Source organism: Physcomitrium patens, chromosome 26 (assembly GCF_059467195.1).
Source record: "Physcomitrium patens ecotype Gransden chromosome 26, ASM5946719v1, whole genome shotgun sequence".
In the NCBI taxonomy this organism is placed as follows: Eukaryota; Viridiplantae; Streptophyta; class Bryopsida; order Funariales; family Funariaceae; genus Physcomitrium; species Physcomitrium patens.
The window spans coordinates 4,697,538-4,705,889 of NC_143435.1; positions in this window are offsets into that span (position 1 = coordinate 4,697,538).

Here is an 8,352-nt window from a genome sequence, read left to right on the forward strand (position 1 = left end):
GCCCATAATGCAAATGACAAAAGTCGTGGCCACTCTTTAATCTTCCCATTAGAAGCTTTAACCAATGCTTTCACAATCGGTGGGTGACCACGTTCGCTTTTTGCATTCCCTTCCGGATTATAAGCAGTAGTCAGTGATAGTTTAACTCCACATTTTTCAAAGAACTTACAAGCTTCTTGTGCATTTAATTCTCCACGATTTGTAGTGATTTTTCTTACGTATCCGTAGCGGCAAATGACATCTTCAAGCAAAAACCTACAAATTCCCTCTGTAGATTTTGTCCTCAATGCTCTTCCTTCTACTTGATTTGATAAATCTTCACGAGCTAAAACCAAATATCTCATCTGCCATAACTCAACTGGCATAATAATCAAATCAACAATCTATTTAAAATGAATGGCCAGAGGATACGTAGGATGAAGACCATCTCGATGTCGGATATTAGTATATGATTGACAGATTTCACATGACTCTACAAATGAGAGCACATCTCGATACATATTTTTCCACCAATATCGTTCCTTGAGTTTAGCAAAAGTAGCCCAGATTCCTCTATGCCCTGCCCATAAACTATCATGAAACTCCTTTAATAATTTTAGTTTTTCTTCCCTTTTGCCTATCACTCGTTGAGGCATCCCAATTCCTTTCTTTGGTCTCTTCCATAAGAATCCATCTCGAAGTAAAAATCCATATGCTTTTTTTCTTATTTGTTTGAATTTTTCTGTAGACCAATTCCTCTGCTTAGACAAGGTATTGAAATAATGACCAATATCCAATAATTCTCCTTCTTAAGATTCTTCAAGAAATAGCTTGTCTTCTCTGTTGAGATTTGATATTGAATAGAATTTCAATCCGACATCATCAATGTCTTCAACCATTTTGTCCTCCCTCTCGTATCTTGCTCGAGATAGCATGTCTGCTACTAAATTGTCCTTTCTAGTGATATGTTTAAATTCTGGATTTAGTGACTTAATATAAGCAATCCATCTCAACATTGCAATATCTGGCGTTGAACAGTTAATAATCATTCCAAGCAATGGCAAGCAATCTGTTTCAATTACTACTACTGCCCCAATCAAATAGTCCTTTTCAGCTTTCATGGCCGAAACGACTCCCCAAAGTTCTCTTTTGACTTGCGAATATGTACGCTGACGAATACTTAAAACTTTAGCCCCAAATCGAATTGCAAATCTACTCCCATTCGAATCATTTTGATCCACCGCCCATCCAACGGCAATTGGACTAGCGTCTACAGTAAGAATCACTGGTCTATTGCACTTATAATCAACCTTCCTCAATATTGGAGGTGACATCAATAATTTCTTCAATCTTTGCATTGCCTGAATATGCCTTTCTTTCCATTCAAATCGGTAACCCTTGCGTAACAGTTCATATAATGGATCCGCTATGTGAGCAAAATGAGGGATCCACATTCGATAAAATACACATGCACCCAAAAACCTGCAAACCTCTGTTAAAGAACCACAATCCTCTTTCATCTTTCCAATTGCATCAACTTTAGTCGGATCTGGTTTACTTCCGTAAGATCTGCATAAATGTCCAACAATTACAACCTCTCGCACTTCAAATACGGACTTCATACCCGATAATGTAAGATGAACTTCTCCAAGCCGAGTTAAAATCTTTTCACAATCTTGTATATGATCAACAACATATCTGCGACACCCCCTCATATCTAAAGTTTCATCCTTGTCTCCTTCTCTGCACCCTTTTATAGGAACATCATCCAGAAAAGGCATAGTCTTTTCCGGAATAAAATCTCTCAATACCTTATTCATCCCATTCATCATATGCGCAACTGAGTTGGTCGCGCCTTGAGGAAGAGTGCACATTCTAACCAATCCAAGCGGTGTCCTCATCATTGTCATATCTCTACTTCCTTCGGCAAGTTGAAATTGATCATAACCTGAATACAAATCATCCATTGAATAGATCGCCCTTCCAGCAAATGCCTCAGCAAATTCATCCACAATAGGTCCAATTCCTGCATTCCTGACAGTTACAGCATTCACCAGCTGCATATCTTGAATAAACCGCAGTGACCCATTCTTCTTAGGTACCGTAAACCATCGACTAGAATACGGCACAAATGAAAGTTCTAATATTTTCATCTTTATCTTTTCTTTCAATAATTCCACCAATTTAGATAAATGTGCCCTCGGTACTGGAATCGGTCTTAGATTCCAAGGTACATGCGGTACAGTGAAGATAACCATAGGTGTTATAATATTTGAATCCACACACCCAATTTCATGAGATTCGAAGGCAAACGATCTACCTTGTTTAGCCAACATCTTTTTGAAGCAAGTAATTTCCTCCGGCAATAAAAAACCATCAGAACCAATCTTCAATTCTTCAAGAGTCTCTTCAGTAAACTGATGTCCAATACTCATTGGATCTCTTAAACTTGCTTCTTTTGATGCTTCTCCCATTTGTTCTTTAGAATCCTCTGGTAATGATCCGACAACAGGCTTTACCTTCTTATCTGCCGTTTTATATCTCGTCTCTACTGTGACTTCTGGTGCTTGAAAAGATTTAAGCATGGTATAAACCTCTCTCGAATGAATCTCAACAATCTTATCATTATCCCCTAACCCAATAGATGTAATCAATTCCAATGAATCTTCCAGCCCATTTTCTTCATAAACACCCAAAATCCTCTCATCATCTTGTAATGTACCTATCTTGCGTAACTATCCTTCAATATCATATAATCTTTTTCTTTCTTTTCTTTTAAAATCATTAACTTTCTTATACATGATATTTCCATTCTCCAATATACCAATAAAACTCGCATCAAAGGCACCTTCATCTCGCGAGAGTACCTCCTCTTTTGTACCTCCATAATCTCGCTTTATAGTGGTACCTCCCCAAAATCCTTAAATCCTTCAACAATCTTTGGCAATGGTTTCTCCCTCAACCTATCTCAATTCCATTCATGGTTAGGAGGTACTGTTAGAAATTGTACAGCTTTCCTCCCATCTTCGCTCCGTACCCTTGCATAAGCAGAACCATCGTCAAGTACCTTTGTTTCCATCCGTGTTGCCGTGATATAAGGTTGTCCTAAAATCAACGGATAAGACGTTGTATCTTGAACGAAGAAATGTTGCTCCGTAGCAACATCCCCAATCCGAATTTTGACATTTGGACAAGCTCCATATAATTCGCCTCGTGTGTTATTAGCCGCTTGTATTGCCCATCCATGTTCCATATCAATTGGCCATTTTTGCTTCTTATAAAGATCTTTAGACATGAGATTTATTTCAGAACCATGGTCCACCAAGGCAACTATTGGTTCTTCTATATCTCCTACCTTCACCAATACCTCAGTACTTGCCCTTGCCCAATGCTTTCGAGTATAATGGCTCAAAGTTTCCATTTTCTTGTCACTAGAATCTTCGAAACGTACTCGCTGATTATACCCATTCTTTTCATTTGTTGGTTGCTTGTAACCAATATCAACCTCTTCTTCATCTCTACATATTCTTGCATCAATAGCATGACTCATTCCAGTTTCGCTCATTAAATGCCTCTTTCGCTTAATGCTGTCAATGATAACATCATGAAACTCCTTCTTTGCAATTCCTAAGACTTCTTTCAATGTGAATTCCACCTTAGCGTTTAATATACGTTCTTCCAACACCCCTTTCAAATTTGTTGCCGCTTCAATGTCAAAAAGTAGCTTATAAGCAATTGATTTGCCCTTATCTTTTGTCTCCTTTGTTTTTTCTCCCAATGATGCTGAGGTATCCTTTACAGGCAATTCTTGTGAAGCTGCCTCCCGAGCCTTGTCTCCTCGAGTTTACCTCTTAGAAGAAATTCCTTCTCTAGTATCATCAAAATTTCCTCGTCTTTTTTCTTCCATCAAAACTTCATGTTGGATCTTAGCAATATATGCATGAACTGAAAGAGACTCAACAGGATCCTCCCAACCTGTTCTTCCTCGTATTGTAGCTGCAGTTCTCAATAACGCTTCTCAAGGTAATTTTCCTTCTTGCATTGTAGAAACGGCAGAAGCCCAAAACTCACTAGTTTCCGTACTTCCACCAATTTCATCATCTACTCTAGCACCATAACTTGCAGTTTCTCGTGCTATTGTTTCATGCTCTTTTAAGTAATCTTGAACCAATGCTGTCATTCCTTCCTTGCCAAAATTGGTTTGAAGAAGATCCTCCCTATCTTTCAATGCTATCTTTCCATCTTTCCAGCAAATAATTCCCTGCTGTATCATATTATTAAATTCATTGCAATCTTTTCTAGTGTGTGAAGCATCATCACACCAAATGCATCTTTGTACATATCCTTGTTTTGAAACATTCTTCAAATTGTTTATAGAAGTATTTTCTTCAAGTCTTGCCAATTTGATTTGAAGATCTCGCATTCCTCATATAATTTCTTCCATACCCATATCTGCTTTCTTTGACAAGGATGTCGAAGGTTGAACTGTAGGCATTGTCGGTGGTGTTGTACGTACTGGAGCTTTGGGTGCTTGTACTGTTTTTGGAATATTGCTCCTATCCTTTCTCCTTTCTTTTTTTGTAAGCAATCCCACCGCATCTTCAACGTTCTTCCACTTCGTTGTTAATCCTTCATCTTCTTCTTTGTCTTCAAGAAGGGGTTCTAATTTCTCTTGCAATTCTCCATCAGCAGCTTGAAGAAATAGATCAACTTTGTTCGGCTCCAATGTCAATTTTTTTACCTTCGATAATTGAGAGTACTGCCTCTCAAATTCCTTTAGTAGCTCTGTTGCTTGCAAATTCTTATTAGGCCGTTCAATCCATTCCAGAAACAGCTTCTTAGTAACGTGATCAACATCTTCCAAGAAATATTCGTCTTTCAATGCATGTGAAAAATCCTCCCATGAATTCCCACAACGATCCGTAATCGATGTAATGTGGTCCCTTATCTCCGGTATCGTGGCAAGTCCAAATAGTACAACCATTTTCTTCTCAAAAACCCGATTTAATTCCATTTCACGAACATAACATCTTAAATACCTTAAAATATTCCTCCCATCAAATTGATCAATTTTATTGACCACTGCTTGCAATGCTTTGGTTGCCAAAGCTTCCTTTCGATCATTGCTTTGCCGTTGCTGCATTGACAATGAGAAGGCTTGAAACAAACTAGCAATAGACGGATCCATGTGCATACCTTGTCCTTTAGAAGACTCCCTACCAGAAACTTCTCCCAAAAATCCTTCAAAATTTTTATTTTCATTTTTCATAAAAATAAAGATAAAATCAACCGAAATCCAATACCTTCTACCTCAAGCTTTCACGTCGGGTTCACCACTTATGTCGTATTACGTGCTTTCCTGCTCGAGAACGCGCCGTGCGTCTGGCTGTAGAAGGTAGTATGGAGATTCACCGATAGTCAAGCAGTCTATCAGTTTTTGACTGCTGGAATATAAATGACTACAATAATATTCCGTAAATCTATACGGATGCTCTTCGACTGCTTGTCGAAGTCTTTTTTTTTTTTTTTTTTTTTTTTTTTTTTTTTTTTTTTGCCCCAGCCGATAGGTCTCTAGACGTTACAGAGAACCCCGAACAACCCAAACTGTTAATCTTCAATACCCCTTTGTACTTACGATCTTGTATCCACTGACTGTCCTGTTAGATTAACCCAATAAATTTCATTCACTCCGCATACTCAATCCTATAGACACCCCTTTAATCCTTCAATCACAGACGTAACTCGATTTTACAAAACAGTCAAGAATATTCAAACCCACTTCATTTAAAAATCCCGATTCACCATTACAACACTGACTTCAGCAGCGATTGCCTCAGTCTTCCCAAAACTCTATGAAGAAGAAAAATCCAAATTCTATGTCTTTCCTTCCCCGACCCGAAGCATGAAGCTCCTCTCTCTAATTCCCTTGATCTTCAAAAACCTCCCATGAAACCCGAACTGGTAACCTTCCAAAAGCTTGAAAAACTCGCTCTCTCCCCCGATTCCCCTGAAAAAAAAAAACCCCCCCCTCAAAACTATATCCCCCCTAACCTTATCCTCTGAATTTCTTCAATCTTCCGTCTTAGATCCGGAATTGGCTCCCACCTCAAGCTTGGATCCGAAATTGGCTCTCACCTCAAGCTTGGATCCGAAATTGGCTCTCGCCGTTAAGCTTTCTCCTCCGTTTTTACCTTTAAGAAATCCATTTACCGAAAACAACGTTCCCTGAAACGGCACAGAGAACAGGAAAGCCTGAAACAGAATCGAACCCCGTAATCGGGACCACATTGAGTCGCCCGACCAATTCAGGTCCTATATTGGGAAAGATGCCCGTAGTAACCTGGATGTTCCTGTAATTGGGTCAAATTGGTCCTCGCGTCAGATTGGCTAAGACCCGTAGTAAGAACTGGATTCCCCGTAATTAGACTGCATTGGGTTGACCGGCCAATTCAGGTCTCATATTGGATAAGAGGACCCGGATTGGATTATCGAAATTGGATCCAATTGGCTCCTCGAACCCGTCGTGTGAATTGGTCCTTCTCTTCCTGCTGACTCCCGTTATTGGAATCAAACGGAGCATTTCAGTATGCCCCGGCTGACTGTAACGGAGTGACTGAACCTGACCACTCAGTATTTGTACTGGAGTTGGTCGATGCTCCCAATATTCGAGGTAACTGAATATTAATAAAATTCCCCTTTTTTTTTATTTTCACTGTATAATCGTGTTACAACACGACACCGTTTTGGAGAAAATCTATGACCTTGAGAATTGAGATTATTGAATTGTATTGTGTTAAGTGAAGATATTTAATTTTGTGTGATGAATTAAGAAACTGAATATAATAAGTAAGCTAGAGATCAGTAATTGAATATATATAAATCGCAAAGAGAGTAAGTGAGAGATGAACTGATAAGAATATGGAAGTATTATTGAATTGATAGTTACAGAATGTATTATGTATTGAATTAAGACGAAAGTAGTAAGCCTTGCTGTTATGTAGTTTGATAATTGATTTCAAATAGCTAGAGTACAGTCAATTATGATACTAATAGACCCAATTCATATAACCAGTCTTTTCCCGTGTTCGAACCCAACTCTATTAGTTCAATTGCTTTAGTATATTGAAGCTTGAATATAATGAGAACAACATTTTGGCGCCACTACTAGGAAAATGATAAAAAATAAAATATTAGAAATTGATTGTATGGGAGATGGAATTATATGTTGAATGAGAATGTGAGAAGAACTAGTTTTAGGGTTATATATATGTGAGTTATAATTCAATGTAGTATTGATTTTGTAAAGAAGAATAAAAGATTATGAGTGATAATCATGAAGGGATGGATTATCAAAGAATTAATTGACAAGCAAAAGAAAGATAAGAGCTATTATGCATAAGAAAGTTCCTACGAGAACAACAAAAAGGAATTCTAGGTCCAAGTAAAACATAAAGAAGAAAAATTCAAATTTAAATAGCAAAGAAACTAGTGATAACCCCAATGGCCGCGAAAGTGCCAGAAGTATCAATTATGATACAAATGGGAGCAATAGGAGACCACACTACAAGTGTGGCACCATTACCTACTTTTAATGGTTGGTCGGGCTTTGATCTTGATCACTATGTATCTCAATTCTTGATAGCCTGCGTGGCTAATAATGGTAGAACTGAAGACATTTGGTTGAGATAGTTGCCAACAACTTTAAAAGATACAACTTTTGAATGGTATAATCGGCAACAAGTGGATAGATTTCTCAATTAGGAGGCCTTGAGGAATGCCTTCCTAATCCATTTTAGACCAATTGGATTTGAAGATCGCCTTAGAGAAAGTTTGATGAATAATAGGATGTTTGCGGGGGAATCAATGGAGTCCTATTATGGCCAGGTTACGGATATACTTCATAAATGGTCAAATAATCAAATGCCACATGCATTAATATTGTTGATATTAATCAATGGTTTGTATCCACTAGAATTAAAAATGTTTGTAAAAGAAGCTCGACCAGCTATGGTAGAGGCATCATTGGTACGAGCAAAGGTGTGGAAAGAATGTCATTATGACCATTTATTAACAATGAGGACCACGATGATTTCAAGTTCAAGAAGCCAACAAATACAATGGGGAAATGTGTCGATGGATAATTATCCACAAATAGCTGCCTCCAATATGAAGAATATTATGTTGCAAAAACTAATTAATGCTACCCCACTCAGAGCAATAGCACCAATAACAATGACACCTTATTTTACATCACCAACCTATCAACAATCGGAATTGTTCACAAATGCGACTATTAAAGATCCAAAACAAGCCTTCTTATTAAATCTAATAAAGAAGATGGAAGAATTGGCCATGAATTAGGTTAAAGATAAG